Here is a 24,931-nt window from a genome sequence, read left to right as displayed (position 1 = left end):
ATCCAAGTGGGCAATGGCTCCCGGAAATGATAATCTACTCTGCAAGAAATGGGGGATAAAAATAGTGCCCTAGAAAGAATGCCATTTGCAGCACCTTGTTTACTGTGCCTTAAAGTTTTCAATGTTATCAAAGCTCCATAAATTCTTTGGTTCTAACGGGTGGCAATGGTTGCATGTCTTAGAACTCAGGAATTCACAAAACTCTATCGGAGCTAAGAGGATCTCTGATTAGCTATCATGCTACCCAGGTTTCCCCTGCATTTTAAGAGTAAAAATCTCCTAAATAAGAACAAGAACCCCCAGGGCTGCTTAAGAAAGGAAGATTCACCACGATGTAAACAGAAAGGCAATAACAACTTTAAAAAGAGATTATTAAATTCTTGATTCTTCAGGGATTTAAAAAACAGTGGAGCCTCTTGTGGTTCTCTGACCTTTGAGCCTTACTCTAGAGTAATTTCCGTGGTTCCCACGTTCCTTTCAAGTTCAGCTATAACTCATACCGCTCAGGGTTTCTTCTACGTTCAAAATTGACCGTGAAACAGTAAAAGGAGAAAGACTGGAGCCCAGAAGCAAACGTGGTGAATGCTGCGCCAAGCACCGGGTCCCTCGCAGGGAGGCTGCCAGCGCCCGAAAGGGGAGCCGAGTCAGTCCCCGCGCGCCCCGGGACAGTCAGTGCTCTTTGTTAAAGAAACAAATACAAGAAAACGCGGCAGCGGGGAATGGTGGACCATATAGTAGGGTTTGTCTGCATAACCTTGCCTCAGAAAGGCCATTAATGAGACGCTCGCAACGCAGGACCGGCGAGGGTACCGTGTCATTGGCTTTTGTGCACTTGAAGGCGCGTGAGTGCGCCCTGCGCAGAGGTTCCCCTTTGTGTGAAAGTGTGGAAACCAGAAGCGTGCAGCTTCTGCTGGGTTTTCGTTTTCGAATTCGCAGGCACTTGGGCCAAAAGACTCCTTCGCCAATACACTCCCTCGTTCTCGCATCGATACTGGAGCTAGAGTTACTTCTCCGTCGCTGACGGGGAGAGGAGCGACAAAGGCTAGGTGCGGGTGCCGGGCTCCCGGGGCAGCGCGAGGGGCCGCCCGCCGCGCTCCGCAGCTGCGCGCTGGGCCCCGCTGCCCGACCGCCAGCAAAAGCGGGCACCAACCGCCGCGCGGCCGGGCCGTTGGGCGGGTGGTAATTTCTGGGAACGGGGCGGGGTCCGCGGGTGTACAAGGCCGGGCGTTTGCGAGCGGGGAGGAGCGGCGGCGCCGAGGGGCGCGAGGCTGCCGGGGCGGTGCGCCACGTGCGTCAGCGGCCGGGGCGGGGCCGGCGTCGCGCTCCTGCCCGCCCGCGCCCCCACCTTTCACTTAGCAGAGGCTGGGAGCGGGGACCCGGAGAACACGGGCTGGAGTTTTTGCAACCCTTGGCACTGTCAGACTGCCCCAGTGCGGAGTCCCCTGAGGAGAAAGGCGGGAGTCCCGAGTTGGGGATGGGGGTGACAGGCGGGCCCGCGGAGGGCTCCGAGAGTGGCGAGGGAGTGTGCGTGCCGTCCCGGCCGGCGGGGAGAAGCGGGCGGGCGCTGCAGGTGCACGCGCGGCCCCGCCGTCCCCACGCGCCTGCCCCGCGCGGCAGAGCCCCCGCAGCAGTCCGGGGTCGGAGCGGGGAGCCGAGAGCGGTATGGGGATACCCCCAGGGGCAGGACTAGGGGCGAGCGTCTTTACCTGAGAAGCCGGGTTTGGGAGAAGTTGGGCGACGAGGGGAGGGCGGGATTCGAGAGCGCGAGGGGCAGGCTCGGTTGGCAGGCGGGAGCCGGGAGCCGGGGCGGTGGGGCCCCGCGGGGTATAAATAGCCGGCCCGCGTTTGACAGGCGCTGCGGTGACTGGCGGTGCCGCCCCCCCGCCGCGTGGGGAGGGAGGAGCGCCCCGAGCGGGCGGGGTGGGGGAGGCGGACTCAAGTGTCCTGGTGGCGGCGGCAGGAGGCCGAAGGGGAGGAGCCGAGCGGGGGTGGAGGGAGGGGGCCGGGAGCGGGGCGGGGGCCACCAGTGCTCCCCGCGCCGGGCTCTGTGTCGCCGCCGTCGCCGCGGCGGTTGGGAGTCGGTGGGGCGGCGCGGGCGGGGGGCGCTGCGCGGGCGGCGCGCCTCTGTTTTGTCTCCTCTCCCTGTGGAGCGGCTCGGGCTGCCGGGGAGGCCCCGGCTCCCTCCGGACGCCCGGCCAAAGGCGGCGGCAGCAGCGGCTAGTCCGCGGCCCTGCTGGGAGGGAAAGGGACGCCGCGGTCTTCCCGGCGACGTGGAGAGCAGGTAAGAGCGCGGGCCGCTGAGGCTGGCGAGAGGGAGCGCGAAGGGCGCGGCGATAAAGCCTGGCCGTCCTGAGTGCCGCCGCCTCCCTCCGCGCCCCCGCCCCGCGCCTGTGTTGTTTGCTCCCGGCTTTGCGGAGGGGTTTTCCGGAGGCTGTGGCGGTGACACCGGCCGGGGACTGGGGGAAGGGGGCCGAGCGCCCCGGGCAACGGTCGGGAGCGGGACTTGGAGAAAGGCGAAGGCGCGCTGCGCGCCTGCCCGCGGGGAGCGCGGGGCTCGGGGCTGGGACGGGGTTACGGACCCCGGTGGGGGGGGGATGGGCCCGCGCAGCTGGTCGCGCTGTGTTTACATCTCGGCCAGAGGCACCTCTGCGGAGGAGCGGACTGCACTGACCCGCCTCGGCTCCCGGGGAGGCCAGGGCGGGGGTCCGGCTCTGGAGGAAGCGCGTCCTGGGAGGGTCTGTGTCGGCGGGAGGCTGCGGCCGGCGCCGGGGCTGGGCGGCGAGCTCGGGGCGGGACCTGGAGGCTCCGGCCGCTCGGGGCGGCGGGAGGGCTGGACAGCAGTTTCCTTCCCCGTCGGGCCTGATCGCCGCCCCGTACCTTCCCTCGCCTCCGCCGCCGGCTGGCACGACAGGTTGTACTCGACCGTTCTTTTATTCTCGCTCTCCACGCCGGCCCCCTGCTGCCAGCTCCCCCTATTCCCGGGGGTAGGGAGGCTTGCCTGTGCTCGGAATCTGTTTTAAACAAAACAAAAACGGGCTCAGTGACACGCACGTCCAGTGACCGCCTTCTGGGTCCTTTGCTGGCGGAGCTGGCCCTCGGGGACGGCGCTCTGGAGTGTCGTGGGGGCGCGCCAGGGGGACGGCCGGGCTCTGCCGGCTGCGGACCCGCTGGCCCCGCCGCGCTGCGCGCGGGGCAGCCGGCCCCCCTCGCTCCGCTGGGGCGTTTTTTATCCGTCAGTAAAGGACAGAAAATATTCCATAGCGCCAGGAGGGATCCAGATCGCACAGTTTCAGTTTTCCTGGTGTGCCAGCGTCCTGGGCTGTCTTTGTAGGAGCCAGATGCCTGGCAGAATAGCCTTTAAGTTCTTAGTACTTCATTAAATGAGTACTAAGATGGGGACACCTCATTGTAAAACTGAACCCCCTCTTTCTTGTGTTTTGAACATTTACTTGACCTGTGTGGTTTAAATTTTAATCCGGTGATGAGAGAACCGTATCTGCGTTTGGTATCAGATTTGCTTTGCTTTTTATTCGAGTCTCTGTCGAGAGGCGAATTATGTACTTTATCTAGTGCCAGGATCACAGAAGGTCTGGTTTACTGAGGTAGCTATGGATAGCGTGTTTTAGAGTTTCTTCAAAAGGTAGAATAACTTTAATGAGTGGAAAATAATTATATTTAAGGGAATTTAAGAATAATTAAAGTTTACATAAGACAATACAATTTACAGAGTGCATTCATATGAATATAATTGAGACATCTAGTAGTTAAACACATGAAGTAAAAATTGAAATACCTTGGGCATGTGAAATTCGAATATTTAATATTATCCTGTTTTTAAACTTAGCTGAATACTTGGATTAATCATTGTACCTCATTTAGGATATAAACACTCACTTAGAAAATAATTAGCTTGAGTGTAGTTGGAAAGAGTTTCAAACTGGTATTTTTCTGTCCTAAGTATCCTCAGTTGTGGTAGGGTGTGGTAGGCCCTGCCAGTGTTGATGGTTTTACCTGCTCACAGTTCAATACCTTTTTTGGGGGGAGAGGTAACAGCTTTGTTGAGATATAATTCACATACCATTCAGTTTGATTTAAAGTATACAGTTAAGTGGTTTTTAGTATATTCACAGAGTTGTGCAACCATTAACTTCAACAGTTTTAGAACATGTTTATCACTCTCAGAAAGAATGCTACTTTCATTAGCAGTCACCATTTCTACTCAACACTCCCAGTCTTAGGGAACCACTCATCTACTTTCTATCTATAGATTTGCCTGTACTGGAAATTTCATAAAAATGAAACTGTACAATATGTTGTCTTTTGTGACTGGCTTCTTTCATAGTGTTTTCAAAATTTATGCATATTGTAGCATGTGTCAGTACTTCTTTTTATTGCTGAATAATGTTCATTGTATAAATGTACTTTATTGTGTTTACCCATTCTTCATTTGATTAACATTTGAGTTTTTTTTTTTTTTTTTTTTACTTTTTTATTATGAATAATGCTGTGGATGTTTGTGTACAGTTTGTTTTTTTTCTGGTGAACATGTTTTCATTTCTCTTGGGAGTGTACACTTTAAAGAAATTAGGTTTTCAACTTAATTAAAAGCCAAAATTCATTCATTTTGAGAGTATGATTAAATATTTTTAGTAAATACACAGAATTCAGAAACTATCATAAGTCTATTTTAGAACATTTTACTTCTAAAAGTTCTCTCTGGCCTGTTGCAGTTATTTCTCATTCCCCTCATCTTTCATCCCTAGGCAAGCACCAATTGTTCTGTCTCCATAGATTTATTTGCTTTTTCTGGGTATTTCATATGATGGAATTATGCAATATATAGTCTTTTACATCTGATTTTTTTTCGCTTTGCATGTTTTTCGATTCATCTATATTGTAGCATGTATTAGTATTGCCAAATAGTAATTTTTTTTTTTTTTGGTATGGATATACCTCTTTTTGGTATTTGTTAAATCAGTTGATAGATATTTGGATTGTTTTAAGTTTTTGAACATTTTAAATAATGCTTCCTGAACATTTAAGTCTTAATGTGGATATATGATTTTGTTTTTCTTGGGTATATACCTGGGAGTAGAACTACTTTGAAACGTTTAACATTTTTTTTTTTTTTTTGGTACCAGGGATTGAACCCAGAGGTGCTTAACCACTTAACTACATCCCCAGCCCTTTTTATTTTTTATTTTTTTGGTGATGCTGGGGATTGAACCCAGGGCTTGTACATGCTAGGTAAGCACACTACCAACTGAGCTAGATCCCCAGTGTCTTTATTTTTCTATTTTGAGACAGAGTCTTGCTGCTTAGGCCTTTGCTATGTTGCTGAGGCTGGCTTTGAACTTGGAATTCTCCTGCCTCAGCCTCAGCCTCAGCCTTCCCAGCCACTGGGATTACAGGCAAGTGCACCTGCCAGGCATATGTTTAAATTTTTTTTTTTTTTTTGGTGGTGCTGGGAATCCAACCCATGGCCTTGTGCATGCAAGGCAAGCACTCTACCAACTGAGCTATATCCCCAGCCCTATATTTAACTTTTGAAGAAATTGCCATACCGTGTCTCAAAGTGACTGTACCACTTTACATTTTTAACAGTAATATATGAGAATTCGAGTTTTCTTCATATCCTTGACAACACTTATTAATAGCTATCTGAGTGGATATGAAGTGGTTAACTCATTGTTTTAATTTCAAACTTCCTTATAACTCACAGTGTTGAGCACCTTTTTATATGATTATTATCCATTCATATATCTTTTGGTGACATAGCTGTTCAAATCTTTTGTCCATTTTTAAGTTGGGTTGAATGACTTCTTACTGACTTGTAAGAGTTCATAGTATATTCTGGATAAGTCCTTTACTAGATATGTTGTTTGCAAATATTTCTTCCTAGTCTGTGATTGGTCTTCTCCCCCCCGCCCTTTTTTTTTTTAATATTTATTTTTTAGGTGTAGATGGACACAACACAATGCCTTTATTTTTATGTGGTGCTGAAGATCTAACCCGGGTCCAGCCCATGTTAGGCCAGCGCTCTACCGCTGAGCCACAGTCCTAGCCCCTCCCCCTGCCCTCTTTTTTAAAAATATTTTTAGTTGTAGATGGACACAATAACTTTCTTTCTTTCTTTAAATAATTAATTTTTATGTGGTGTTGAGGATTGAACCCAGGGCCTCACACATGCTAGGCAAGCTCTCTACCGCTGAGCTACAACCCCAGCCCCTCTCTTTTCTTCTTCAATTGAATATTAGGGACTTTTGAAGCACACAAGTTTTAATTTGGATGAAATCCAGTTTTTTGGTTTTTTTTTTTATGATATGATTTTGTTGTTTTGAGTAAGAGCTTTGCCTAATCCATGTCTTGAGGATTTTCTCCATTGTTTCTTTCATAAGTTTTATAGTTTTAGCTCTTAAATTTTAATTTTATAACCTATTTTTTAAAAAATACTGTTTAGTTGTCAATGGATCTTTATTTATTTATATGTGGTGCTGAGAATCGAACCCAGTGCCTTACACATGCTAGGCAAGCACTGTGCCACTGAGCCACAACCACAGCCAATTTTATGATCTATTTTGAGCTAATTTATGTGTATGATGTGAAACAAGGGTCTAAATTCTTCTTTATTCTATGGATTATTCTAGTACTATTTATTGAAAAAGTGATCAGTTTCCCATTGATTTTAAATGTATAATTTATCCATATGCCCTTACTTCTGTTCCATTATATATATATGTCTGTCCTTATATCTTTATCCACCTGTTTTAATTCATTGTGCTTTCTGGTAAGTTATGAAACCAGGTGTAGTATAAGCCTTCCAATTTTGTTTTTAAAAAATGTTTTGACTGTTCTGGGTCCTGTGTAAAGTTTTTAGGATCAGCCTGTTAATTACTGTAAAAAAGTCTGCTGGAATTTTTATTAGAGATTTGCATTAAATCTATAAATGAATTTGGGGAGAGCTATTGTGTTATCACATTGAGACTTCTAATATATGAACATGAAATTTTTTTACCATTTATTGATCATCTTCAACATTCATCTATAATAATGATGTTTGCATTTTTCAGTGAATGAATATTCCCTTTTTTTTTTTTTTTTTTTTTTTGGTGGTGCTGAGAATTGAACCCAGAGCTCCGGGCATGTGAGGCAAGCACTACCAACTCAGATATATCCCCAGTCCTCCCATTTCTTTTGTTAAAAAAAAAAAAAAATTATAGTAAAAACACTAAATGTCAGATCTACCCCCACCCTTACCTTTTTTTTTTTTTTTTTTTGGATACCAGAGATTGAACTCAGAGGTGTTTAATCACTGAGCCACATCCCTAGCTCTTTTTATTTTTGATTTTTAGGCAGGGTCTGGCTTAGTTGCTGAGGCTGGCCTTGAACTTGTTATCCTCCTCCCTCAGCCTCTGAGCCATTGGGATTACAGGTATGTGCTACCATTGCTGGCTACCCTTAACTTAAAAAAAAAAAATACATTTTTTAGTTGTAGATGGACACAGTACCTTTATTTTGTTTATTTTATATGGTGCCGAGGATCGAACCCAGTGCCTCATGTATGCTAGGCAAGCACTCCACCACTGAGCCATGACTTCGGCCCCTACCCTTAACTTTTTAAGTATAGAATACAGTACTATTCGTTATAGGCAAAATGTTGTTTTGCAGATCAGTAGAATTTATTCATCTTGCATAATTGAAACTTTATGGCTATTGATCCTTACTCCTTCCTACCCCAGCTCCTGGCTTCTTTGAGTTTAACTATTTTATTTCATTATTATTTTTTTTTTTAGTTGTAGACGGACAACTTTCTTTCTTTCTTTCTTTATTTAATGGGGGTGCTGAATCAAACCCAGGGCCTCACACCTATGAGGCAAGTGCTTTACCACTGAGCTACAGCCCCAGCCGGAGTTTAACTATTTTAGATACCTCATAAGTGGATGTATTGTCCTGTGTCAGGCTCATTTCCCTTAGTCAAATGTTCTCGAAGTTTGTCCATGTTGCATATTGCACAATTTCCTTCCTTTTAAAGGCTCAGTAATATTTCATTGTACGTATATACCATATTAATGCTACTTTTGATCAGTTCATGCCTGAGTGTTTTATTCTTTTTGATGCTATTGTTAATGGCATTATCTTTTTAAAAATTTGTGTCAGATTTTTGTTGCTAGTATAATAGAAACAGTTGATTTTTGCAGATAGATCTTGTATCCTTAAATGTCACTGAAATCATTTATTAGGTTTTTTTTTTGTGTGTGTGTGTGTGTGTGTTTGTGAATTCCTTAGTATTTTCTGCATACAGTTTCATGTCATCCCTGCATTCTTTTTCCCTTCCCTTTCTCCCTCCCTCTGCCATTTCCTTTCCTTTCTCCCTTCTTTCCTTTCATGACTAAAGCCACCAATACAAGGTTGGTTTAAAGTGGGGAGAGTAGGCATCTGTATATTTTTATGAGAAAAGAATTCAGTCTTTTATTATTAAGATTATTATTTTTATAGATGCCATTGTAATTGGTAGAGGAAGTTTCTTTTTATTTCTAATTTTTTCATTGTGTTTGTCATGAAATAGGTATTGAATTTTGTCAATGCTTTTTGTATTATCATTACCAGCTGTGAATTTTCCCAGGACTTTCCTGAATTTAGCTCTGAAAGTCTTGAATCTTGGAAACCCCTCAGTCCTAGACAAACCAGTAAGGTTGGTCACCCTAGTTTTTAAAATGATCATTGGTTTTGTCCTTTATTCCATTAATATTGTATTATGTTATTTGATTTTCAGGTATAAATTAGCCTTATATTCCTCAGACAAATGAAACTTGGTCATTGTATATAATTATACTTTGCTGAAATTGATTTGCTGATTTTAGTTGGACATTGTTGCATCTGTATTTGTAAGGAATATTGGTTGGTATATTTCTTTTAAAAAGAGAAAAGATTATTTTTTGTAGTGCTGGAATGGAACCCAGGGCTCAGTGCCCAGTGCATGCTGGGCAAACACTCTGCCACTGAGTTACCAGCCTTGTGTATTTCTTTTCTTGTGAAAATCTTTGGATTTGGCATTAGAGCAATACTGGTTCATGGAATGAATTGAGCATTCCTGCTTCTTATTTTCTGTAAGAGTTTGTGAAGTATTGGTGTTACTACCTTGTTGAATATATTTGATAGAACTTAACAACTTACCAGTGAAAGCATCTGTGCCTGGGTTTTTCTAGTTAGGAAATTAAAAATTGCTGATTGAATTTCTTTAGTTGTAGATCTATTCAGATTCTGTGCTAATTTTTGAGTTAGTTTTACTACTTGTCTTTCTAAGGATTTGTCCATTCATGTAGGCTATTTAATTGTTTGACATATAGTTCATGATATTCCTGTATGTTTTTAAATTTCTTTTAGATATTGATAGATCTTTATTTTATTTATTTATTGATACGCAGTGCTGAGAATCTAATCCAGTGCCTCACACATGCTAGGCAAGTGCTCTACCACTGAGCCCCAGCCCCAGCCTCCTGTATGTACTTGTAGTGACTTTCTAGCATGTATCCTTTTTCAGTTGATCTTTCTAGCTTTGTCAATTTTATTGCTCTTCTTAAAGAAACAAGTTTAGTTAAAGTCTTGTTTTTTTAATATGTTTTTTTCTGTTTTCAGTTTCATCAATTTCCATTTTAGTCTTTCTTCTTTCGGCTTACTTTGCATTTACTTTGCCTTTCTTTTTTTAGTTTCTTAAAATAGAAGTTTAGTTATTGATTTGAGATCTTTCATCCGTTCCAATTTAGGAATTTAAAGCTATAAATTTTCCTCTTGGGGCTGAGGTTGTGGCTCAGTGGTAGAGGACTTGCCTGGCATGTGTGAGGCACTGGGTTCGATTCTCAGCACCACATATAAATAAATGAATAAAATAAAGGCATTGTTTCCATCTACAACTAAAAATAAAAAAAAAAAAAAATAAATTTTCCTCTAGACACTGGGTTGGTTTTATAACAAATTCTGATATGCTTTTTAACAGTTTCATCCAGTTCAAAATATTTTCTAGTTCCTTTGTGATTTCATCTTTGACTGTGAATTATTTAAAAAATGTGAGTTATTTAAAAATTTCCAAACGTTTGGGGATTCCCCATATTTTATTCTGTTGTTGATTTCTAGCTTAATTTTCTTATTTTATAGCCAAACTATGGAACCAGCATAGGTGTCCATCAACAGATGAATGAATAAAGAAAAATGTATATATATACACAATGGAGTTTTACTCAGCCATAAAGAAAAATGAAATTATGGCATTTGCAGGACCATTATGATAAGCAAAATAAGTCATACTCAGAAGGCCAAGGATCCTGTATTTTCTCTCATGTGTAGAAGCTAGAGAGGAAAAAGGAAAAAAGTGAGGGCAGATCTCATGGTAATCAAAAGGAGATCTGTAGACCAATGGGAGGTGGGGAGCGAGGTGGGAAGTGCTGGAGAGTGCAGGCCAAATCAAATTGTTATGTCGTGTCCGTCTATGAATATGAAATAACAAATCCCATCATTATATACAACAATAATGCACCAATAAAAATTTTAAGCTGAGCGTGGTGGCACATGCCTGTGATCACAGCTTTGGAATGAGGATGAGAGTTCAAAGCCAGCCTCAGCAGAAGTGAAGCCCTAAGCAACTCAGTGAGACCCTGTCTCTAAATAAAATACAAAATAGGGCTGGGGATGTGGCACAGTGGTTGAGTACCCCTGAGTTCAATCCCTGGCACCCCCTTCCCCCCAAAAAATCAGGGAAAACCACTTTCTTTGAAATTTAACTATCTAAAAATAAAATGTCAATATCTATGGAACTTTAAATTTGTAATACACTTGTAGCAATCTCAAGGATTCTTATAACAACTTTAACTAAAACAGATTCGTCTAAAATCAAGGGTAGCTTCCTCATACTGAGAATTAAAACTCCAAATTGTTTTAACTTCTAAATTTCCTGATAACTTCTTTTTCTGCGCTCCTCATACTGATTGTAAAGGCTGCCTATGGACACATTCCTGATTAACAGAGCCTAGCTAAAATCTACATATGTATATTTCCTGCCTTTTGTCCCATTTGGCCTCCTCCTGTAAAACCTTTCCTGGCCCTTCAGTTTTCTGAAGATGGAAATTTGAAACAAAAATTTCTTCTCTCTTCCTTCAAAGCTACCTTTGAGTAAAACCTATTTTGCTGCCAGTTTGACTCTGAATCTTTGTGGAAGCAGGATGGGTGGTAGAACATAGTCTATTCCCCCCTTGATGTAGTAGTTTCACATAGTAACATAACCAGTTTATGTGAGTGTCATAAAATTATATTTCCATCTGTTTATGATTATGGGTCAAAATGAACAGATAATATCATGTGGTTGTATGATGACTGATTTTCCAAATATGTTGGTAATAAATACTGTTTTCCTTTTACACTATTAAAAACAGTGATGTCACCAGTTGTGGTGGTACACACCTGTAATCCCAGTAACCAGAGACTAAGGCAGGAGGATCACAGTTGGAGGCCAGCCTCAGTTTAGCAAGATCTTGTTTCAAAATGAAAAAGGGCTGAGGATGTAGAGTGCTTGTGTTTCAAAATGAAAAAGGGTTTGGGGATGTAGAGTGCTTGTCTGTTATGTGTGGGACCCTGGGTTAGATCCCCAGCACTGCAGACAAACAAATAACAACAACAACAACAACAACAACAACAAATCCCAAACACCCCCAAACAAAAAATCCAGTAAAGTTATTTTTTGTGTGATATAACTAATAGTAATATAAAATATCTTCACATTAGACTGTGGAATACAGTCTTTCAGAGCTTTATGTGAGGATTAGGATGTAGCTTATTGATAAAATGCTTGCCTTATGGGCTCAGAGTCCTGGGTTTGATCCCCAACAGCAAAAAAGAAAAGTAAAAAACAAAGTACAAAAAAGCTTTAATGTAAATGAATTTTTTGAAGATAAATACAAATTACCTTTCTAGAGTATCACTATTGGTTATTTTTAAAAATATTTTTTAGTTGAAATTGGACATAATATCTTTATTTATTTATTTTTATGTGGTGCTGAGTATTGAACCCAGTACCTTGCACACGCCAGGCATGTACTCCACTGCTGAGCCCCAGCCCCACTATTGGTTATTTTTAAAAACGTTTTTTTTTTTTTAATTTTCAATGTATCTTTATCTAATTATTTTTATGTGGTGCTGAAAATCAAACCCAGTACCTCATCTATGTTAGGGAAGTGCTCTATTACTGAGCCACTACCCCAGCCCACAATTTTTTATTGATGAACAGTAACCTCCAGTGTTTCTCATTATGTCATATATATGTATCATGTTCAGTTTGCCCTAGTATGTGGAAGCCAGATATTTTTGAAATAAGCTATATATGTCAAATCAACCTAGATATACCATAATTTGAAGGGCATTTAAAAATTACTCCAATTCTGTGTTAATATCTTACCATGGCTGTAACTTTCTGCAGTCTTCCTTATCACTGTCATCAACTGATCTTTAGGTCTTGAAGTCTTTATCATACTGAATAGCAATACCGTGGGGACTCTATACTACAATAGTTGTGGTAGCTATGAAGTGGTTTCTATTATTTTCCTCTTTCTGCAAGTGAGTCTGACATCTAGAGAAGTTTAATAACTTGCTGTTCAGAGGAATTAACATCGTAGGCTGAGGTGGCCATCCTTAGAAAAACGTTGGCTCTTGGCCGGCCCACGGGAACTTGCTCTCACAGTGCTCCCCAAGCCTGTATAAAGAATATGTTATGATGGACACCAGCTTTCCTTCTGGGGGTCTGGAATTTTGGTATGTGCTAGGCAGAGGGTACCTGTGTGACCAGTCCACCACAAAACCTTAGATGTTGAGTCCCTAGTGGGTTTCCCCGGACATAAACATGGCAAACATGTTGCTGCATTTTTATTGCTAAGGGAGTAAGCTCTGTGTGACCTCTTATGGTAAGGAGAGATTCCTCCAGATTTCACTTGTTCTTTTCTGCTTATGATCTGCTGATTGTTTTCCTTATAGCTGTGAGTACAACTATATGCTGAATTCTTTTAGTTCTAGAAAATCTCCACATATAGAGGAGACCCTGACATACCTAGATGAAGGGAGATTCTGCCCTACTGAAGCTGAAGATTGGAGTGTCAGCTTCTGTGGAAGAAGAGTCCCAGGTGCATTTCTTCACTCATTCATTCACTCATACATTTTACACACATCATCCATTCTATATATGTAAGTGGCTGTGTTCTGTGCTGTTTGGAGGAAGCCTGAGCCTCAGCTTAATTAGGTACAGGGAGATACTGCTGTAAGTAGTTGAGGCTTCAAACTGGGAAACTAGGTGCAGTTTTCCCCCTAGTTTCTACTGCTGGGCTCCTTTTTACTTAGCATTACAAAAATGTTTGGTTTGGTTTCTGGTAGTTCTTTTATTTGAAAGGTAGATGAATTTGAATTAGGATACCAGGCTTATTTGAAAATCTTTGTTTCTTTGTTAGTACAGGATTTCAGGCCAACATTCTTTCTAAAAACCATACAAACTCTTTAAGAGGACAACAAGAAAGACAATTGCTAATGATACTAATCCTCCCACCCCAGGCCTATACAATTTGTGGAACAGAATTTGTGAGCTAGGTAATTCACTAATAAGCAGGATACCTTTTTATTTTTTGGACAGGGAAGAATTCATATACCTACATAGATAAGATATATATAAATTTCCACTTAACATATCTCAAGACTTCCAATCTGTTTCTATTATAAATCAGTAAGGAGAGATCTCCCAGGGTGGGTGGAAAGAAGTTTGGTATGATTCTTTTACAGTTATAATAAAAAACCCAAACAACCCCTCCCTCACAGTTGTAAGCACTCGCCTAACATTCATGAGGCCTAGTGTTTAAGCCTAAGTACTGGAAAAGAAAAAAAAAAAAACAAAAAACGCCAAAACCAAAAAAAGCAACATCTTGCATAATCATGAGGCAGAAAAAGCAGTGTGGGTTGAAATTTTCTCACTTGCCTGCTGGTTGACCTTGAGCAAGTTACTTAAACCTCCTGTATCTCAGTTTCTCCACATGTAAATAGGAACATCCTTTTTTTGGTAGGATTATGTAGATTAAATGGAGTATTACATATGAGTTTAAAATAATGCTTAGCACAGAGTAGGTGCTCTGTGAATTTTAGCTATAACTGTCTCTTCATTGTTTGGAAGAAGAAATAACACTCTTTTTTTAAAAAATATTTTTTAATATTTATTTTTCAGTTTTCGGTGGACACAACATCTTTATTTTATGTGGTGCTGAGGATCAAACCCAGCGCCCCGTGCATGCCAGGCAAGCGCGTTACCGCTTGAGCCACATCTCCGGCCCAGAAATAACACTCTTACTATTTATTGACTTTCCTCTAGGATCAATTCACCCTAATGGATTCATATCCTGTCAAACCAGAATATTAACAGGATTTGTATAAAGGACAGTTCTTTGTACTGCTTTTTAAAATCATCAAAGTGAAGAAGTTGGCAGATGTTAAAATTGCCTGCACTGGGGGTTTCAGAATGATGGTTGCTGAACTTCAGTTTATCCCTCTGTAAAAAAGAAAGTTTCTCTAAGTTTGCTTTGTTAGACAAAACCTAACTAGATTTAGATTTTCTTTCTTGTCTTTCTTTTTTTTTTTGGATACCAGGGATTGAACCCAAGGGCACTTAACCACTGAGCTACATCACCAGCACTTTTAATTTTTTATTTTGAAACAGCCTTGCTAAACTGCTGAAGTTGGCCTTGAACTTGTGATCCTCCTGCCTCAGCCTCCCAAGCTGCCTAAATCACAGTATCCACCACTATGCTCTGCTAGGTCTTCTTATGACTGGGAATCTGCCATACTTCTGATCACTTCTAGTTCCACCCTTGGGTAGAGGAATTGCTTGACTACCTCAAGCTAGTTGAACTAGTTGAAACCAAGTCTCTCATAAAGTCTTGTGTGTCTTTTTTTTTTTTGGATGAACAAGAGGCTATCAGTACCTGGCTTGAGACTTTTCAAACATATGAGCAATGTTCAGGGCATAGATTTTGACTCCGTTACTTTTCCCCAAACCTAAACTTCTGCATCTGTGTCCTTTTGTCTAGTTCTCACTTGATTTGAAAATTTGCTTATTCAGATAATTTAAATAGCTAAATACATCGGTTTCCACAACTTAATATTTCTTACAAAGAGTTCATAGAGTAAGATATTCTTAAATTGAGGGCAATGAATTGGTATTAAGAACTGTACGGCTTACCTCACCCCTCAAGATAGGTTGGATGTTAAGATGTGCTTAATGGGATCCATTTGTCTGTGTACTTGTTCTGACCCTTAGTGTTGCTGCCTCAGAATCTGAGCATATGTGAAATGGCAACAGAGCAATTAAGAGGATGAAAATATTCAAAGGGTGTAGTTAAGCCGCAATATCCCTTTTAGCTCCCCTGGTGACTGTGGGTAGCCAGGTCAGGTTGATTGGGTTTTCTTGTCTCTGTGCTCATCAAGTCTTTAAATAGCTGACATTTGATTATTTGAAAAACGTTTACTCATATATTTTTTGTGATACTGGGGGTTAAACCCAGGGGTATTATACCACTATGTCCTCAGGACACCCCCCACCCCCACCCCCCGCTTTAAAATTTTGAGACAGGGTTGCTGAGGCTGGCCTTGAACTTGTGATTTCTGCCTCAGCCTCCTGAATAACTAGGGATTGCAAATGTGTACCACTGCACGTGGTTTAGAGTATTTTTAGGTGATACTTCCCTGTTAGAGTTTCACCATCGTAAAACAGGTTGAACAAGTCAGTATAGATTAGGTTGTATCTGGGAATGTGGCAAGTCAAGTTCTTAGGTTGAAGATTTCTAGAAAAGCCAAAACATGCCTGGTAAGGAAAGCATCAAGATACCATAAACAGAATTTAGATCACAAATGAGTATAACTTCTCTTTCGTTGGTTGTACATGAAGTAAAGTTACACAAGTTATGTAATCATATATGCACGTAGGGTAATAATGTCCTACTCATTCTACTATCATTCCTACCCCTATGCCCTTTCCTTCCCTTCACTCCCCTCTTCTAGTCTAAAATACCTCTATTCTCCCTGTCCCCTTATTGTGAGTTAGCCTCTGCCTATCAGAGAAAACATTTGGCCTTTGGTTCTTTGGGATTAGTTTATTTACTTAGCATAATATTCTCCAGTTCCATCCACTTACCAGCAAATGCCACAATTTCATGCTTCTTTAAGGCTAAGTAATATTCCATTGTGTGAATTTGCCACAGTTTCTGTATCCACTCATCTGTTGAAGGGTACCTAGGTTGGTTCCATAATTTAGCTGTTGTGAATTGGGCTGCTGTAAACATTGATGTGGCTGCATCACTGTGGTATATTGTTTTTAAGTCCTTTGGGTATAAATCAAAGAGTGATAGACTGGGTCAAATGGTGATTCCATTCCAAGTTTTCTTAGGAGTCTCCATACTGCTTTCTAATAGTGGTTGCGCCAATTTGTAGTCCTACTAGCAATGTATAAGTAAGTATACCTTTTGCCTTGCATCCTGGCCAACATTTATTACTGTTTGTATTCTTGATGATTACATCAGAAATTATTTATATTTACTTCCTGGCTGTGGTGTGTGTGTGTTTGCTTGCATGTGTGTATGCCATGTACACATGGGTGTGTATACTATATTCATGAAAATTATGATTAAGAATACATATCTTAATTGTATGACTTAGTGTCAGGGCCATCAGTAAATGAAGATTTTAGGATATTGTTGGCCATGATATGGGACTCTCAAAATTTGTAAAAATGTTTATGATTGGCAGTTATATATATCACTTAAGTTTTCCACTTAGCCTCTCTAGTCTGTTTTTTTTTTTTGGCAAAATTAGCTCTAAGGTGTCTTCCAGATTAAAAGGTCTTTCCTGCAATTTTCCTTATCCTGTACATGTATAGCATCGAATTTTAAATGTCTCAATTAATCACTAATCTCTGAAATATGTCCCAGGAGATGAAATCTTATTGGCAAAATTGTTTATCTCAATTCTGAAGTATGGGCCCCAACTTTTCTAAACTGTGTAGTCCTTCAACTTTTCTTTTTTTTTTTTTTTTTAAAAAAGAGAGATAGAGAGTGAGGGGGGTGGAGAGAGAGAGAGAATTTTTAATATTTATTTTTTAGTTCTCCGCGGACACAACATCTTTGTTGGTATGTGGTGCTGAGGATCGAACCCGGGCCGCACGCATGCCAGGCGAGCGCGCTACCGCTTGAGCCACATCCCCAGCCCCGGTCCTTCAACTTTTCTCAAAATGATCACATTGACATTTGTGAAAGGAAATTCTTTTTCTTTAAAAGATTCATTAGTACTTTCTGGTCTTTTCAAATGTGCTAATTTTCTCTTAAAATTGTTAGAATGAACATTTCAGTTTTACATGAGGAGCAATTAAGTTACATTGATATATCTGTATATCTGTATATCTATATTTATATATGTATGTATGTAAATATATTTGTGTGTGTGGCGGGGGGTTACTGGGAATTAATCCAGGGCCTCCTGTGTGCTAGGAAAATGTTCTCCCACTAGTCACATACCTAGCCCTATGTCACTATGTGCGTGTGCGTGTGCGTGTGTGTTAAAAAAATGTATGTTTATATACACACATATACTCTCTACTGCTGAGCTATATCCCCAGCACTCCCACCCCTTTAAAAAAAAATTGAGACAGTGTCTCACTAAGTTGCCCAGGCCGGCCTTGCTTAGCTTCCCGAGTAGCTAGGATTATAGGCTGTATCCCAGCTATATCGTTATATGCTTATCTGAAGCTTTATCATTATCATATATCTCTATATTGTCCCTATGCCAGTGTCTTATTCTGTATTATGAAAAAGTTAATAAATTTCATTCATTCATGCTCATAATGTTATACCTGGCACTTTAAAGAATGAAAAGAGTTAAATACATCTACTTCTTAAATAGTTATTTTATAGTCTTATAATGGATAAGGAAATTGAAGTTTAAAGAGTTTTAAGTTTCTGTCCAAGATCACACAGAAGTAAAGCTCAAATATTTATTGAACTCCTGTTGTGTTCTGGGAATACAGTGGCCAACAGATTTTTAACTCTTATATTATACTAGCTCTTTATAAGTACAGTAAAAATAGTCTATGTAAAAAGGAGATAATTATATCAATTTCACAGGGCCATTGTAAGGATGGAATGATAGTGTATAAAAATGCTTGAGTGATCTGGGTGTGGTGGTGCACATCTGTAATCCCAGCAACTTGAGTGGCTGAGACAGGAGGATCCCAAGTTGAAGGCCTGACTTAGCAATTGAAACCCTAAGTAGTTTAGCTATTTCAGAAACACAAAAAGAGTTGGGAATGTGGCTCAGTCGTAAAACACCTATGGGTTCAGTCTCCAGTACTAAAAAAAAAAAAAAAAAAAAAGTTTATTGAAGTTAAATTTAGATGTAGTAAAATTCACCTTTACGTTTCTGAGTTTGACAAATTTCTATCATTGTGCATAACTATCACCATCAACATAAGAACATTTCCTTTATTCCAGAAAGTTTGCTTATGTCCTTTTGAGATTAGAGTCTTTCCACTGATCTTGTTTTCATAGTTTTAGCTTTTCTTGAATGTCATGTAAATGAAGTTAGACTACTGTCTGATCTATTAGGTTGTGAAAATATATTTGTTGCCCAGGTAAGAGAACTTACTCACTTGCTAATACAGCTTTCTCACAAATTAGGAATTGTATTAAGAAGTAATTAAAAAAAATTAACACAACTTGTTGGAAAATTGTAAAAAAAGAGTTTGTCAAATGATTAGTAAAGAGTACTCAACTTTCACAGTTAAAAAGAACCAATTCAGGTAAGCAGTTTTCACACTTTGGATTGGAAATTAATAAATCAATACAGATTTTTAACCTTTTGGACCCCAGAAGTACAAAATTGGATGAATCATAATCCTTGACTATGATACACTTGAAAAATGAGCCTGAACATTAGTCTGTTTTTGATGATATAATTTACCATGAAAAATGGAACCTTGACAAAAACTCACATGTTTACTCATATGAGTCTTAATAGAATTAATTTAAAAATCCTTAATAGAATATTAGTTATGTGTATTTCTTTTAGGAGTTCCTTTGCCCTCCTCTGTTATTTTTTTGGAAGAGGCATACAGATAACTTCCCCCATTCTCTTTCAGTTTGTTTTGATTTCTGTTACTGTAAATTTAAAAAACAAGTTGGTGCAGTCAGACTTATTAATCTTTCTTTTGGTGTGTGTTTTTAATATTTGTTTTAGTTGTTGATGGACCTTTATTTTATTAATTTTTATGTGGTGCTGAGGATCAAACCCAGTGCCTCACACATGCTCCGCAAATGCTCTACCACTGAGCTACAGCCCCAGGCCAGACTTAGTACTATCTTTTGCTTTTTGCTTTCCCTAACTGTGAGTTCATGAAGATACTCTATATTTTCTTCTAACTAAAAAAAAAAATCTAGCTGGATGTGGTAGCAAACACCTGTAATCCCAATGACTCAGGAGGCTAAGGCATAAGGATTGAAAGTTCAAGGCCAACTGTGGCAATTTAGGGAGGCAATCAGCATCTTAGTGAGATCATGTCTCAAAAAAGGCTGGAGATGTAGATCAGTGGTAAAGTGCGTCTGTATTCAATCCCTAGTGTCCCCCTCCTCAATTATTTTTTATATTAGGTCTTCAGTACTTCTGTACTTTATTTTTGTTAGTGGTGAGAAGTAGTAATTTAATTTTTATCTTGTATACATAATGATTTGTACCAGAATCATTTTTTAAAAACCCACCCTTTTTATTGATTTTTTTTTTGGGGGGCGGGGGAGTGTACTGGGGATTGAACTCAGGGGCACTCAACTACTGAGCCACATCTTCAGCTCTATTTTGTATTTTATTTAGAGACGGGGTTTCACTGAGTTGCTAAGCACCTTGCTTTTTGGTGAGGTTGGTTTTGAACTCGCTCCTCCTGCCTCAGCGTCCCTAACAGCTGGGATTAGAGATGTGTGCCACTGTGCCTGGTTTACCAAGTGATTTTTACTGCATCTAACAAAATGAGGAGCTAGGACTCTATTGCTGATTAACAGATTACCTAAAACATTTGTTTTGGCAATGTGGAGAAATTGGAACCTTTATATGCTACTGGTAGGAATGTTAAATGTGCAACCGCTGTGGAAAGCATTTGGCATTTCCTAAAAAGATTTAAACATGGGCTAGTGTTATGGCTCAGTGGTAGAGCACTTGCTTAACATGAGGCACTGGGTTCAATTTTCAGCACCACGTAAAAATAAATAAGTATTGGCTAAGGATATAGCTCAGTTGGTGGAGTGCTTGCCTCGAATACACAAGGCCCTGGGTTCAATCCCCAGCATTAATAAATAAATAAATAAGAAATAAAGGTATCGTGTCCATCTACAACAAAAAATATTTAAAAAAAAGAATATTGTTTTTAAAAATTTTTTTTAATATTTATTTTTTAGTTTTCGGTGGACACGATAACTTTATTTTATTTTTATGTGGTGCTGAGGATTGAACCCAGCACCCCGCACATGCCAGATGAGTGTGCTACCGCTTGAGCCACATCCCCAGCCCCAAGAATATTCTTAAAAAAAAAAAAAAAAAAAGGTTAAAAGTATATTCCAACAATTTCACTCCCAGGTATATACCTAAGAAAAATGAAAGCATCCACATAAAATATGTTTTATACATCATTTTTTTCATAATAACATTGTTAATAATAGCAACAAGTAGAAGCACTCAAAATGTGCATTCACTGATGAATAGATAAATTAGGTGTGATATGTAATGCAGTACTTATTTAGAAAAAAAATAGTGATATTCCTTCATAAGGATGAACCTTGAAAATTTTATACTAAGTAAAAGAAACTAGTCACAAAAACCATCTTTTATATATATCCATTTTATATGGATACTCCTCAGTATCCATAAGGGGATTGATTTCAGGACTCTCCAGGGATAACAAAATACAAGGAATTTCAAGTCCCTTATAGAAAATGGCATTGCACATATCATATGCATATGGCTAAAGGTATAGCTCAGTGACAGTGCTTGCCTCCTAAGGCCCTGACTTTAATCTCTGGTACTGCAACAAAACAAAACAAAACACATGCATATTTTTTTTCTTTTTCATTTTTATTTATTTTTTCTACATTTTTATTGGTCTATTATATTTGAACATAATGATGGGGTTTGTTGTTTCATATTTCTACTTGCATACAATTTAACAATGTAATTTGGGAAGTATCACTACCTAGCACTTTCCCCTCCCTCTCCACCTCACACCCCTTGGTCCTTTTGCTCTACTGATCTCCTTTTGATTACCATGAGATCTGCCCCCACCTTTCTTTTCAGTTTTGCTCTCCAGCTTCTATATATGAGAGAACACATAGGATCCTTGACTTTCTGAGTATAACTATTTCACTTAACATGATGTTCTCTGGTTCCAGCCATTTTCTGATAAGTGCCATAATTTCATTTTTCCTTATGGCTGAGTTAAATCCCATTGTGTGTGTGTATATATGTATATATATATATATATATCTCACATTTTCTTTACCCATTCATCTATTGATGGACATCTAGGCTGGTTCCATAGTTTTGCTATTGTGAATTGTGCTGTTTTGAACATGAGTATGCATGTCTCACTGTAGTATAATAACTAATTGTTCAGAAATAATACCAAGGAGGGGTATAGCTGGGTCATATGGTGGTTCCATGTGTCGTCTTTAGAGGAGCCTCCATACTGATTTCCATAGTGGTTTACAGTCCCACCAACAGTGTCAAAGTGTTCCTTTTTCTCCACATCACCTCCAGTATTTATTATTATTTGCATTCTTTTAAAAATTATTTATTTTTTTATCTATATATGACAGTGGAATGCATTACAATTCTTATTACACATATAGAGTACAATTTTTTCATATCTCTGGTTGTATACACAGTATATTCACACCAATTCGTGTCTTCATACCTGTACTTTGGATAATGTTGATCATCACATTCCACCATCATTAATAACCCTTTGCCCCCTCCCTTCCCCTCCAACCCCTCTGCCCTATCTAAAGTTTGTCTATTCCTCCCATGCTCCCGCTCCCTATCCCACTATTAATCAGCCTCCTTAAATCAAAGAAAACATTCAGCATTTGTTTTTTTGGGATTGGCTAAACTTCACTTAGCATTATCTTCTCAAACTCCATCCATTTACCTGCAAATGCCATGATTTTATTCTCTTTTGTTGCTGAGTTATATTCCATTGTGTATATATTGGACATTTTTTTCTATCCATTCATCTATTGAAGGGCACCTAGGTTGGTTCCACAGTTTAGCTATTGTGAATTGTGCTGCTATAAACATTGATGTGGCTGTGACCCTGTAGTATGCTGTTTTTAAGTCCTTTGGGGATAGACCAAGGAGAGGGATAGCTGGGTCAAATGGTGGTTCCATTCCCAATTTTCCAAGAAATCTCCATACTGCTTTCCATATTGGCTGCATCAATTTGCAGTCCCACCAGTAGTGTATGAGTGTACCTTTTTCCCCACATCCTCGCCAACACTTACTGTTGTTTGTATGCATAATAGCTGCCATTCTGACTAAAGCGAGATGAAATCTTAGAATGATTTTGATTTGCATTTCTCTAATTGCTGGTGATGCCGAACATTTTTTCATGTATTTGTTGATTGATTGTGCATCATCTTTTGAGAAGTGTTTCTTCAGGTCCTTGGCCCATTTATTGATTGGGTTATTTGTTTTTTATTATTTGTATTCTTGATTACTGCCATTCTCAGTGGTGTGAGATGAAATCTGTGTAGTTTTGATTTGCATTTCCTTTATTGCTAATGATGTGAATATTTTTTCATGTATTTATTGGCCATTTGTATTTCTTCTAGTATCTGTCTAATTCATTTGCCCACTTGTTAATTTATTTAATGTTTTTTATTTGATTTTTTGGTGTAATTTTTTTTAGTTCTTTATATATTCTAGCTATTAATCCTCTGTCAGAAGAGTAACTAGCAAAGATTTTCTTCCATTCTGCGGACTCTCTCTTCATATTCCTAATTATTTCCTTCATTAAATATACTTTATTTATTGAAGGGTATGATAGTTCATTTATTTATTTAGTTAAATCTTCTTAGTTGAGGATGGACGCAATACCTTTAATTAGTTTATTTTTTTATGTGGTGCTGAGGCTCAAACATAATGCCTCATGCATGCCAGGCAAGTGCTCTACTACTGAGCCACAACACCAGCCCCAGTTTATTTGTAAAAACTGTACCACACTGATCATGATGACCAGCATACACGTGATAAATGCTTTTCTTTATTAACATTGCTGTATTTTTGTATACCGAAATGTTTTAATAGGACCAAGAATGTTAAGAAAATAAATATCTTAGATGAAAATGGACACTAATGATTCTGGTGTTCTAAGCCACAGAATTAACTTAAACCTCCTATGAATCAGAGGCATTATGTTATTTAGTTATGAAGAACAAAAGTTCTCTTAGAAGTAGGAAGCATGAGCTGGAGTTGTAGCTCAGTGGTAGAACACTACCATGTATGAGACACTGAGTTAGATCCTCAGCATCAAATAAAAACATTTATTTTTATCTACAACTAAAAAAAAATTAAAAGAAGTAGGCAGTATGAATTTATACTTTTATACTTTTAGCTTTATTTTTTGTTTTAATAATTTAAGCTATGTCCTTGGCTAAGCATAATCATACAAAGATACCCTAGAAAATTTCCATACTACCATTGTACAAGTTTAGTTGCATAAACTGTAATTCATGTCTAGATTACTTATAAAACCTAATATCATATACATGCTGTGTAAATAGTTGTAATACTATATTGTTTAGAGATTTTCAATCTGGAGTTGAATCCAAGTAGGTGGAACTAGTGGATATGGAGGGTTGACTGTGATTCTGTTTATAGGAAATGGCCGGAACAGGCAAATATCTAGAAATTGAAAGTAGACATAGTCAGGAACTCAGGGTTGGGCCAGGATAGGGAGTAACTGTTAATGGACATGGGATAATTTAGGGGCGGGGGGGGGGTGCTGAAAATGTTCTAAAATTATTATGTGGTAATGATAGTACAACTTTGTGAATAAACTAAAAACCACTGAATTTTACACTCTCCATGGGTGAACTGTATGGTATTTGAATTATATATCAATAAAGCTGTTAAAAGGAAAAAATGCATATATAGTGGTGTTTGATATTGCCAAATTCTCATCTAGGAGTGTTACACTAATTTGCATTCCCACCAGCAATGTATAAGTGTGTCTTATTTCCCACAGTTTTGCGACAGAATGTTATTTTAATTTTCACATTCTTATTTTAATTTTCATTTCAGTGTGAATTTGAACATCTTTTTGTATTTTTTTTGGGGGGGGTGTCCACAGGGGATGGAACCCAAGGCCTCACATATGTAAGACAAGTACTTTATATTTATATTGAGATATTCTGGACCTTTAATTTAAAAAAAAATTAATTTGAAGACAGGGTCTCACTGCAACCAGGCTGGTTTTCAAAATCCTTCTCTGCTTGAGCCTCTGCCCATTAAACAACAGCTTCTCATTCCTTCCTCCCCTGAGCCTTGGCAACCACCATTATACATGGCTGTGTCTGATTTTTACTACTCCAAGTACCTCATATAAGTGGAACCATAAAGCATTTGTCCTTTTGGCAACTGGCTTATTTCATTTAACATAAATGTCCTCGGGCTGGGGATGTGGCTCAAGCGGTAGCGCGCTCGCCTGGCATGCGTGCGGCCCGGGTTCGATCCTCAGCACCACATACCAACAAAGATGTTGTGTCCGCCGAGAACTAAGAAATAAATATTAAAAATTCTCTCTCTCTCTCTCTCTCTCTCTCTGTCTCTCTCA

General features: G+C 39.7%; 1 protein-coding gene across 5 annotated transcripts in view; it reads left to right on the top strand.

Moving 5' to 3' along the window:
* Window positions 1-1,405: 1,405 nt before the first annotated feature.
* Window positions 1,406-24,931, top strand: part of Elf2 (E74 like ETS transcription factor 2) — a 102,868-nt gene continuing 79,342 nt past the window's right edge. For 3 of the 5 annotated variants that reach the window (XM_077803511.1, XM_026386199.2, XM_026386197.2), the window contains exon 1: window positions 2,049-2,281. The gene's annotated coding sequence lies outside the window, so the exon portion shown is untranslated. Of the gene's footprint in view, window positions 1,661-2,048; window positions 2,282-24,931 lie in introns of those variants that run through there. The other 2 variants (XM_026386198.2, XM_077803512.1) reach the window with 2 other exon arrangements.

This window comes from Urocitellus parryii, chromosome 10 (genome assembly GCF_045843805.1).
Source record: "Urocitellus parryii isolate mUroPar1 chromosome 10, mUroPar1.hap1, whole genome shotgun sequence".
Lineage (NCBI taxonomy): Eukaryota > Metazoa > Chordata > Mammalia > Rodentia > Sciuridae > Urocitellus > Urocitellus parryii.
The sequence above is the reverse complement of the archived record's forward strand: the minus strand, read 5'-3'. Positions and strand labels throughout refer to the sequence as shown.